This window comes from Vulpes lagopus, chromosome 5, assembly GCF_018345385.1.
Source record: "Vulpes lagopus strain Blue_001 chromosome 5, ASM1834538v1, whole genome shotgun sequence".
Lineage (NCBI taxonomy): Eukaryota > Metazoa > Chordata > Mammalia > Carnivora > Canidae > Vulpes > Vulpes lagopus.
Window position 1 is genome coordinate 32,909,036 of NC_054828.1, and position 8,940 is coordinate 32,917,975.

Sequence of the window (8,940 nt, forward strand, 5' to 3'; positions counted from 1 at the left end):
TACTAATAACGTGATGGTTCCAATTGAAACGTTCCAGGTGTCTGTCTGACCCCAAGCCCCCCAGCCTCTTCTCCAGGAGGTTCGTATATTGACTTCCAATATCCGCTCTCTTTTTAACTTGTCCCTCCCCACCTCATTCTTGCACCTTCTCTTCTCCGCCTCCCAGCCCCGACATGCCACTGAATCTATTTAATTCATTCTAATGCTCAGAGTCCCAATCCCCAAATGTGACAGATTGGGGGTGGGGTGGAGGCGGAGAATGGAGGAGCTTGCGTAATAGGACAGAAATAAACTTTTACATGCCTCGATTTTTTTTTTTTTAATCGCAGATTTTCTCCCATCTTGGGGCAGTTTGCTGTGTCTTCTCTTGAATCAGCGGGAAGTCGTTTTATTCACGCACCCCTGCCCAGCACGCCGCACACTAGGTGTTCGGTGCATGTCGGTGCACTGGGTTCTCTTGGGCCAACATTTATGCCCGGTGCTGTTTGTGCTAAGGCCTCACACGCGCTCACTCCTTGAAGGCGCTGATACTGTCTTGCAGCCCCTTGGCCTTCTGCGTGTCTGCTCTGCTCACACCTGCTCTCTGAGCCCAGGACCTGCGGGGCGCTGGGGAAATCCTGCGTGGTCCACTCATTGGTTCATGTGCCCCCAGCCAGACCATGCCCCGTTGGAGGTAGGAACCAGAACTTCCATGCGGGGCAGAGGAAAAGGCCTCAAAAGCTCATGAAGAAATGGGTCAGTCCTCTCTTGATGGACACAACATTTTAAACCCCTGGCCTGATCTCTGTTACTGTTGGCCCTTACTTCTGGCATCACTGGCCTCTGATGTTCAGGAAGGGGGCTTCAGCACACACTTTCACCTTGGCAAATGGCAGGGTGCAGGTGACAGTGATAAAGCTTAGCACACACCTGTGGGGACTTAGACGTTTGATTTGAGCAGCGTCACAAAATCCTCGCAGAGCATCTAAGAACATCTCCCTCACCACCAGAAAGGCGTTCTTTGGGTCACCTCCCCAAGTAGTCCTCTGTAAAAATTGCAAGCCTGGAGGCTTGACATATCGCGCCATGACGTGGTCAGACAGGCCAGGGTTCAGATCCTTGTCCCAGCGTTTGTTGAGTGAACTCCTTACATTGTGAGCCACAGCTTCCTCGTTGACAGAGCAGGGCTAGAATACCCCACCCCACCCCCAGCAGGCTGTGAGGAGATCCCCCTGTTCCCTGGTGTGTCCTTCAGTGGGTGCCCGCTGAGCACAGGCCACTGGGGAAATAAGAATTTTGAGGGAGAGAGAAGAGGAAAAAGAAAGGGAGAATGGTTGCTTTTGGATTATGTCAGGGCCTGAGTGGGACAGGGTGGTGGGTGGAGGCTGGGAAGAGGGAGAGCCATTGACCGGCACAGTCAACAAACGAGGATTCAGAACATAAAGCAGGCATTGTGCTAAGTGCTGAGGAAGTAAAAAGGAATTTTTATTTATAATTTATACGCCCCCCTCCACTTCCAAAGAGAATTTGAAGGTGACTCATGATGAAAACCACACATGCAGCAAGATCACTGAAATAGAAAATCAAGTCTATGGAAATTGAGAAAAGAAACCAATGTTATCATCATGTGCCAAGTTCTTGCATGCATTCCATCCTGTAATCCAATAACCCCATTTTACAGATGAGAAAGACAAGAACAAAGAGGCATGCCCAGGGCAAGTGCAGGCACAATAGGACCCATGAGATTTTTCAGCCTATGAAAATGTTTTAAAATTTCTTATAAAATCAGAAGAAGAAGAAAAAGAAAGTTTAAATTGAAGAAAATGTTTTAATATGTAATATTAATACATCCTTTATAACAACATAATTTTTTACTTTTTTTTAATGGAAGAAGGGGCCCACAGATGTAAAAGTGCCTAGGACCCCCAAAAGTAATGCAGCCCTGGGCCGCACACTCCAGCCTGCCTAATTCCAAGCCTGAACCCTTTCCCTATCTAATTGAGAATATTTTCTTTGAGTATAACATGCAGCTCAGCTCTAAAACTAAAAAAGGGGATCCCTGGGTGGCTCAGCAATTAAGTGCCTGCCTTCGGTCTGGGGCGTGATTCTGGAGTCCCAGGATCAAGTCCCGCATCGGGCTCCCTGCATGGAGCCTACTTCTCCCTCTGCCTGTGTCTCTGCCCCTCTCTCTCTCTCTTTTTCTCTCTCTCTCTCTCATGAGTGAATAAATAAAATCTTTTTAAAAAATAAAACTAAAAAGAGACCACAAGGAAATAGATAATTCTCAGTTTCATAAAAAGATGTGTGGTGAGGCACATGTACTCACTTTACAATGATTATAGGGGAAAAGATATAGTTTTCTTATTTTCTTTAAAACTAATCTATGCTTTCTTATCAGTTCCACTAGGAATCTGGCCCAGGAGTGGGAGTGGGGAGATAAAAACGAAATTTTGTCCAAATTGGTAAACTTCCAATCTGACTCAGTAACTAAAATTGTCTTTTTTAAGTAATTTGGATGACTTGGGTGAATCTCAACCCTTGGGAGACTGCTTTCTCTGCTTCCTGAACCCAGTGTGGTGAATGGTTCTGACCAGATCCTCGTGGCAGCCTGGAGCAAGTCCTTGAGTTCCTGGGGCAAACCCTGGATTCTCACTGCTCTCCTCCCTGAGAGGATGGACTAGCCTGGTCCCTGAACTGATGACCACTGTAGTGGGGTGAACCCCATCTGGCTCTCTAGGGTGCTATGCCGACACTGGAACCCATGGACCCTTCCAGTTGCCCAAGTGACCACTTGGCCCTGTCACCCAGCCTGTCCTCTGCCGCTCTGCTGGCTCTCTTGGCACCTGCTCTGGTGCTGCCTCAGGCCTCCCTTCCTACCACTTCCTGCTGCACCTCCATGCCATTACATGGGCACTTCTCCTGGACTTGTGGTCTTCCCCCACATGCATGGATAAGGGCACCCCTGGGCCAGACACTGTCTCCTTCATACTTTTCTGGATGCTTCAGAAACTCCCAGAGGAAAGAAGAAAGAAAGAAAGAAAGAAAGAAAGAAAGAAAGAAAGAAAGAAAGAAAGAAAGAAGAAAGAAAGAAAGAAGAAAGAAAGAAAGAAAGAAAGAAAGAAAGAAAGAAAGAAAGAAAGAAAGAAAAAGAAAGAAACAAACAAACTCCCAGAGTGCCAGGTTGTGTGTGGGGAAGGTGGTAGATGCAAGAATGCTAGTGGCAGAGAGAAACCTTGGCTCCTGGTCTACCTCTTCTCTCTCTACTCCCTTTGTCCTCACAGTCTGCCAGATAGAAGGAGCAGGCGTTCCTCTCTTCATTGTCTCAGAACTAGCCAGGCAGACCTAAGTCTTAGTGTATTAAATGAGAGTTAAAGGAATTTGGAAAACACTTTCTCTTAATGATAACTGCATTCCATCCAAGAATCTTGCTATAGATGCAGACAGAAATCTAGTCTGAATTAGTTGAGCTGGTATTTTATATGCCTCCCTCTCACCTCATGCCCCAAACATTGCTTCAGTGGACAAGAAACCCCAGACAACAAAATTTACAGGATATGAAAATTCATCTAAAAGTGTTAACCCCATTGCAGAAACATAATAGTTCAACAGGAGAAACCAACTATGCTGATATTCAAAAGAAACGCACAGTTAACCCTTGAACAACAGGGGTTTGAACTGCACAGGTCCACTTATATGTGGACTTTTTATAATACAATACTGTAAATGTATTTTATGATTTGTTTCATAACATTTTCTTTTCTCTAGCTTACTTTATTGTAAGAATGCGGTACATGTTACATATAACATACAAAATATGTGTTAATTTTTTATGTTATCAGTAAGGCTTACAGCCAATGTTAGGTTAATGGTAGTTACATTTGGGGTACTTAAAAGTTGTGAATTTTTGACTGCATGGAAGGTTGGCACCCCTCACATTGTTCAAAGGTCTACTATATTCTGTGCCTCCTTCCTATACAAGGAAGATTGAATAGCCTGGTGAACACTATCCTCAATGCTTATTTTGCAAACCTTCTTCCAATAGCTGTTTGTTTTATTACCTTCAAAAAAGAAGAATATTAGGCATTTCTGGTGAAAGAGAGCTAATCAGTTGTGCTGTACCTGGTGTTCTTACCACTGGATGAAGCTTAGACGCCCCAGAAAAGATAGCACAGCATAGTATGACTTGTCTTTCAGACGGAGTTTAGACTGGGGAGCAAAGTCACTACCCTCTTTTCCCTCCTTGAAGGAGAAGAGGGAGATTTTTAAAAAGGAAGATGGGCATAGCCACCTTCTCATCCATAACAGTTTTTTTTTTTAATATTAGTCATGATTTGAAATATGAACCAGAAATGCTTTGAGAGTTTGGGGAGGAGCTGACTTTGGGAGGAAATGATTCAATAAATATGAAATGTTGAAGAGTAAGTGATCAAACTCTAGGATCCTTTAGGTCCAGGGTGGGCATAGGCAGCTATTAAAAGTCTGGACACAAATTATGACTCTTACTCTGGAACAGGAGAAAACTCCAGAAGGCTGAGTAGCTGTCTTATCCAGAAAGAATATGATCATGAGGAAAATCAAGATCTTTGTGTTGGAAGGCACTCAAGAGATTGTCTTGTGCAACTACTGCCTTTGAGTTGGAAAGACAAGGATGGTCAGTCACCACTTCAATCAATGTTATACTGGAAGTTCTATGCATCTCAATAAAGAAAAAAAAAACAACGTAAGGGTAAGATTAAGAAAAAGAGAAACAAAACTTTAAATATGTACAAATAATGTTATATGAATAAAAATCCAAGAGTCTACTAATATTATTAGACTAGTAAGAAAGCTTTGCAAGATTGCTGGGTATAAAATTAAAATAACCAAAATGAATTTTTTAAATACATGGACAGTAGCATGAGAAAATTAAATTTTTAAAAGAGTGATCATTTACATTTGCAACAGAAATGAGGAATTTATGAATGAGTCTAACAAAATGTTAGACTTTTTTTTCCAGAAAATGAGGAATTAAGCAGAAATTTTATTTCCAAACTCATCAAAGATTATTACAAACACAAATAAAATATCCTTTTAAAAGTGTCCTGAATTAAATCAAAGGCACATCATTAAAGTAAAATATTTGTGACATTAAAAATTCATTTAGGTTGTAGTATTTTCCATTATTTTGTTTTTAATCATTTGCAATGTTCTGAAGATCACATTGAAACATCTTTTTTTGAAGACATGAAATAATGTAGTTAGGGGGTTTTTTTTGTTTTTTTGTTTTGTTTTGTTTTGTTTTGTTTTTAAGTACAACCACAACTATAAAGTAGAGGAGCTTAAGAAGACAAAGAGCAAATCTGCTTCATACACAGGATGGGGCAATCTAATATACAACACAACATGAATCTTCCCAAACAAGTTTGCTTGGAAACAGCTCCCATGCTTAGTGTTAACAAATAAAACGATCTCATTTAGAAAAATCAGGGCACCATTTGATTAATAAAGCCTATTCTTCCCCTAATTTCATACTTGCTTATTTTCATTTAGAAAGTGTTACATCCACAAGAAAAGAATAAGTTTCTCTATGGAATAAAAATCTTAGGAACAACAAATTAATGAAATACTCAATTTTCTTATAAAGACTTATTTATTTTAGAGACAGAGACAGAGAGTGCACAAGGAAGAGAAGGAGGAGCAGAGGGAGAGGGACAAGCAGACTCCCCACTGAGTGCAGAGCCTGACTCAGAGCTGGGTTCCATGACCATGGGATCATGACTTGAGCCAAAATCAAGGTGTAGGCTTAACCGACTGCACCACCCAAGTGCCCCAAAATACTTAATTTTTTAATGAACAAAAATGTTTTCCTTCTCAAAATGTAAACATCCAGTAAATAAAACAAACATAATATTCTATGTATAAAAACACTATTACTTTGCTTATGAAAGAGATGTATGTATTTGGTGGTAACGTTTTTTGTTTGTCTTAAATATAAAAGCACCTTGCCAAAAGAATCAGGCCATTATTATTTTATTTAAAGTCTCCTCCTTCATCCATTTCCTTATCTGAGTAGAAACTCATCCATTTCTGTAGAATTTTGGCTACAGGACCAGTCCACAGGAAAGGTCTAAAATATCTAAAAGGAAATATCTAAAAGTAATTTGGCTAGAGAAGTGTTTTCTTGAGACTTGGAGGTAGTCACTCATCACTTTATGCTTAAAAACATTCCTCAGCAAACTTTTTCCCAGCCTTTAGGATAAAGCACAGGATCGGGGCTCCTGGAAGATGTTTCTTCCAGCTGGAACACCTACCAGCAGAGCATCTTTACAGGCACTCTGCATGCTGTACTGTTGAAGCTCTGCAGCTGTCTACAAGACCTTGATCCTCTCCATGCCGGCCTCCAGCTTGAGCAGCTTCACGAGGCGCTGCAGGGCATTCACACTGGCCCCAGAAGACATGGCAGTGGCATGGGGCTCCAAGGGCCTGTATACCAGACTTCTATAAAAAACTATTAAACTTTATTGAGAGACATTAAAGGATGCTTTAAGAAATGCAGAGGTATACTATATTCATGGATGGATGAGTCCGCATTGTAAATAAAGATGTCATTTTCACACATTTATATATGGATTCAATGCATTCCAATCAAAATCCCAACACATTATTGCATGTAGGATTTGATAAGCTTATTGTAAATTTCAGGAGAGTGCAATAAGAATAAGAATAAAAACAAAGTGAAGGAATTGCCCTACCAGGAATTATGACTTACCTTAAAATCATAGTAATTCAGACAGTGCGTCATTGGCACAGATGTAGAGAAATAGATCAGTGAAACAGAAGAGAGAGCCCATGAACAGATCCAAAATAAAATCTTTAAAACAAACAAGTTGCCTTAATCTTTTGTATGAAAGAGGAGAGTAGAGACATTGGAATGGAGTAAGAGACAACTGAAATCAATTTTTATCCTTTTACTGAGGAGGAAAAAAATATTTAATATTTTTGTTGTATAAGGAATACTGCCTACAGATTACCTGTAACAGTTGCCTGGCAGTTGATTTGTCTTGTTTTGTTTTTCCTTTATAAGAATTGATAACATTCTTCTTTTTTTTTTTTAAGGTTTTATTTATTCATGAGAGACACAGAGAGAGGCAGAGACATAGGCAGAGGGAGAGGCAGGCTCCCTGCAGAGAGCCTGATGTGGGGGACTCGATCCCAGGACCCCGGAATCATGACCTGAGCCAAAGGCAGATGCTCAACCACTAAGGCACCCAGGCTCCCCAATAACATTCTTATTATTTCATTTATAATTTATAATTACTTATGTATGCTTACCCAATAGAAAGTGTGCCCTTGAGGGCAAGGCCTGAGTTTTTACAATTGACCCAGTAGAGCAGAGTGCCTGGTGCATTGTAGATACTCAATGAAAAGTCCCTTGGAAGAGCAGACTCTAGATGAATGGATAGATAGACAGGTGGACAGATAGAGCTCTTAATGGTTGCAGGTCTCTCAGAGGATTTTATTTTCAGAATGAGTGAAGAAATGTTTAAAGCCAAATGTGAATGGAGTGGGTTTATACGTGTAAATGTGCTAGTATGGTAAAAACAGATGAAAGCATATTTAGTGATTTAGTGAGTGGGACAGCGCATACTGTATTTTGAATACTCAGTGATGTGCCCATCTAATTATGCTGCAAGGACTTGCTTCTGGGACTTGCCAGCCACACAGGGCCTGCTGCTTCCTTGCACAGCTTTGGGGCAATTACTCACTTTGTGTTTTAGGTAAATAGGGCTCCCAGAGTGGTGTGCGATGAGGAGGCTCAGAACTGGTCTCTGCTGGGGAGGCTGCAGAGCAAAGGGCACAGCAAGGCCCCAGGAGGGGAATGGTGGGAAAGTTGCCTGCTAGGGGCTGGTTCCTCCACATGCCTGCTCCTCCTCTTGGCCTTAAAGGGTGGAGCTCAGATGACAACGTTTGGGGAGCAGATGCCTTTCTCCTCCCCTTTCCTTCCTTTCTTCTTCTTCTTGCCTGCTTTCCTCCCTCCTTCCCTTCTCCCTTTTCTCTCTTCCTCTTTCCCTTCTTTGCTTCTCCCTTGTCCCCTCCACCTCTCTCCGGCTCTGCCTCTCCCTCCTCACCCCTTCAGTGGGCCATCTTTCTAATCCTTCTGTCAGTCAGATGGACCCAGTGGTGGAGAAACCCAAACCTGTTAGCTATTCTCCCCTTGCCTCCCCCAAAGACCAGCTCAGACTGCAGTGCTCAGGAGACTGGATTCCCTCCAGGCCCTCTGCCCTGTGCACTCTCTGCCCCACTCCCCTGCAGGCCGCGGGACCCCCCACCCCCACCCCCGTGGCCTGGACACTGCTCCACCAAGCAACCACGAAGTCCCCTGGGGCTGGCCCAGGGCCCCTGCCCAAAGCCACAGCGAGAGCAGGGGCCACCTTTTCTAAGTGGATCCACCCTGAGCTCCAACAGTGAACGCGCCCCCCCTTTCTGGACCCCATAATAGAAACTCATATTTTGGCTGCCCTTCTTTTCACCCCAAAGAAAGGCTGCTTTTGCAATAAGGGCATTAGGAGATTGTCGTCTGCCAGGAATGTGTAGATGGTTTTTTCTACAGTGCCTGCCCTTGGCTGATCTGGCCTGATTGACAGGAGAGGTAGACCTAGCAAGGCAAGGGGGCAGGGGGCTGCAGAGGTCGAGTCTGGGAGGGTAGAGAGAAGCTGAGGGAGAAGGAAAGACCAAGTTCCAGCATTTTAGAACCAGAGGAGGAGATAGAAGACCATCTAGCAGGCTGGCCCAACACACACACTGCCCATATTTCAGAGGAGGACACTGTGGCCTCAGAGTCAAGAAACAATTTATTGCTGTCCTGCGTCGATCATCAATAGAGTCCGAACCAGCAGGCAGGTCTCTTGACTCAGATCCCAGCCCAGCACCACCCCTCCGCCTGACTCAAGGCAGAGAAAATGGACTGTCTTGGCAGTAAAA

General features: G+C 43.1%; 1 pseudogene; it reads right to left on the reverse strand.

Moving 5' to 3' along the window:
- Positions 1-5,886: 5,886 nt before the first annotated feature.
- On the reverse strand, positions 5,887-6,416 carry LOC121492216 (annotated as a pseudogene).
- Between the last annotated feature and the right edge of the window lie 2,524 nt (positions 6,417-8,940).